The following is a 3,076-nucleotide window of genomic DNA, read 5'->3' as shown; positions in this document are numbered from 1 at the left end:
AAAGAAGACATTTTGGCAAACAGTCATGCTGATCAATGAGACATTCAGCTAAGAGATGAAACTGGAATTTACTTCTTTCTTTATATTAAAAAACTAGGGGAAAATGCTTGTTTTTTAAAAAAACTGCCTTTTGGCAATAAAAGCACTGCAATTGTTGGCAATGCATTTAGAAAAGCATTTTTCCTGACCTTTCAAAGTTAAACGAAACTTGTTTAATGTGATACAAAATATGTTTCTTTCTATCTAAATTAGGTAATTAACAGAAATATATGTATAATTATTATGATTTTTGTTGTGTACCATCAAGTTGGAATGAACCAATGGTCAAGTTGGAATTAACCCTCCAGCAAGTTTTTAGAGGCAGTAGACCACACAGGAGGAGATTGTCATCTTCCTTCAGAGCAGCTGGTGGATTCGAATTGCATGCCTTTGGGATTGCAGTCCAATTTCTTACCATTAGACTATCAGAGCTCCCTGAAGTATTATGATTTTTTTTTCATACGTAATTATCAAAATGAAATTTACTCAGGTATGACCATATAACTGAATTTAATGAAATTAGAAATTTTGGGGTTTTTATAAAATGACATGTATTTGCATCTGTGTAAAGGTGGCCTGCAAATTTAAACATGGAGATAAGTGTTAATTATAAACATAATTTAAGTAATAGTACCCAGTACATACTATACCACAACATGAATAGATACATCTTCAAATTTTCCTTTCAGATACCATCATTTAATTTTAAAATAAAGAATATGCAGATAAAGTAAATTATAAAAATTTGAAGAAACAAATATATCATCATTTTAGTAAATAAAATAGGTCTCTGAAATATATGGTCTGTAAATTGAGTAATAATTGTAGATTTAAGGAAGAAGCCCTGGTGGTCTATTGGGTAAGGAGTTGTGTTATCAAGCCAAAAGCAAGTGGTTTGAATCCACTAGCTGCTCCATGGGAGAAAGACTGGCAAAAATCATTTAAAAATAATGGAAAGATATTTTGTTCTACTCTTTTCTACAACTATTATAATTCTGAAGTAAATGACAGTTTACAAAGCTATTAAGGAAAACATGTGGCAAAGATGTCTTCCCATGTGATTAATGGATTCTGAAAACTCACTGGAGGGTCATCTATGAGTGAGCTCTAACTCAAAGGAAAGGAATTTTTATAGTTTTATATTTAGTCTCATAACAAGTGTTTTATTTTTATCATCAATTGACTTCAGAAGTGTCCACTCACTGAATCTTTGTAGAAATAATCTTTAAAAATATATGGATTCTACTTGTTTTATCACATTGACAACTTTAGTTTTGCTTCATGAGCAAATCAAGGCTTCCCTGCTATAAGTACAAAGTTATATGGGCTGTAATATTTTCATGTAATTGATGGTATATTCCCCATAAGTTACTCATCACTCAATTTTATCCTTAATTACCTTGTTGGCTAGTTACTTCTATAGAAATATTAAAAATTAACCGACATTTTCATTTAAAAATAATGTCTGACACTTTAAATCGCTCATCATGAGCAGTGTCTGTCTGTGTGTGTATGTTTGTGTGTTCTCCCTCTGTCTTCTGTTTTACAGGTTAGTTTAATTGCATTCAAACATACTTGTTATCCATCACCTCAAATATGGATTAAGAGAAAAATCCCTTTTGTTCCCCTCTTGTCTTAAGTTCTGCTTTCTTTTCTCTTGTTTTTTCTTGTGTTGTTGTTGTTGTTATGTGCCGTCGAGTCGTTTTCGACTCATAGCGACCCTATGCACAACAGCCCTAAACCCTGCTCTATCCTGCGCCAACCACACTGCCTCTGACACACCCATCCCGATTACCCCAATCACCGAATCAATCCATCTCATAGAGGGTCTTCCCCTCCTGCGCTGTCCCTCCACCCTCCCAAGCATGATGTCCCTCTCCAAGGACCCGTCCCTCCTGGCAACATGTCCAAAGCATGTCAGACGAAGCCCCAGAATCCTTGCCTCCAAGGAGTAGCTTGGTTTAATCCTCTCCAAGATGAATCTGTTTGTTTTCCTGGCAGTCCATGGTACATTCAGTACTCTTCTCCAGCACCAGAGCTCAACAGCATCCACTCTCCTTTTGTCCTCCCTAGTCATTGTCCAACTCTCTGATGCATAACAAGTGATTGCAAATACCATGGCCTGTATCAGGCGCACCTTAGTCTCCAGAGAGACACCGTTGTGCCTGAGTACTTTAAAGAGGTTCCTAACAGCAGACTTTCCCATCGCCATACGCTTTTTGATTTCCTGACTGCTGGTGCCAAGAGTGTTGACTGTGGAACTGAGCAAACTGAAGCTTTGAACAATCTCAATCTCTTCGCCATCCATCCTGACGCTGCCAATTGGTCCAGTGGTGAGAATCTTTGTCTTCTTGACATTGAGCCTCAGTCCATACTGAAGGCTGCAGTCCTTGACCCTTCGCAGCAAGTGCATGAGGTCCTCCTCAGTTTCAGCAAGCAGGGTTGTGTCATCTGCATAACGCAGATTGTTAATAGATCTTCCACCAATCCTAATGCCACAATTCTCCTCATAGAGCCCAGCTTCTCGGATAATCTGCTCTGCATAGATGTTGAAAAGGTATGGAGACAGGATGCATCCCTGGCGTACACCCGTCCCAATTTTGAACCATGCAGTGTTACCGTGCTCTGTTCTGACTACTGCTTCTTGGTCCAAGTATAGGTTTCGCATTAGTACAATTAAATGTTCTGGGATTCCCATTCTTCTCAGAGTCAGCTACAGTTTGTTATGATCCCTGGTGGTCTAGTGGTTAGGATTCGGCGCTCTCACCGCCGCGGCCAGGGTTCGATTCCCGGTCAGGGAAGCTTTTCTTCTTCCTCTCGCCTGCCACCCCACCTATGCGCCTCCACACCACGTTTTTTCTTGTACCGTCTCAATTTTATTTTTCTCCCTTTTCTTTACTGGCACATTGTAAAAACCTCTATACATGCTATATCTTTTTATCTTCTTCATTGCATTTCTCTTTCTCGTTTTATGATCCTCTCTTTTCCCTGACTTGGTCACAATGTGAAACTTGACTCATTAAGTAAAATAAATCTA

The 3,076-nt window shown here is 38.5% G+C and overlaps 1 non-coding gene across 1 annotated transcript; it reads left to right on the top strand.

The window, feature by feature from the left end:
- The first annotated feature begins 2,768 nt into the window (after positions 1–2,768).
- On the top strand, positions 2,769–2,840 carry TRNAE-CUC. The gene has a single exon. It is a non-coding gene; the product is annotated as a tRNA-Glu (tRNA).
- Positions 2,841–3,076: the final 236 nt, after the last annotated feature.

The sequence above is a fragment of the Elephantulus edwardii genome, unplaced genomic scaffold, assembly GCF_000299155.1.
Source record: "Elephantulus edwardii isolate Elephantulus edwardi_28Jun2011 unplaced genomic scaffold, EleEdw1.0 scaffold00056, whole genome shotgun sequence".
Taxonomy (NCBI): Eukaryota; Metazoa; Chordata; class Mammalia; order Macroscelidea; family Macroscelididae; genus Elephantulus; species Elephantulus edwardii.
The sequence above is the reverse complement of the archived record's forward strand: the minus strand, read 5'-3'. Positions and strand labels throughout refer to the sequence as shown.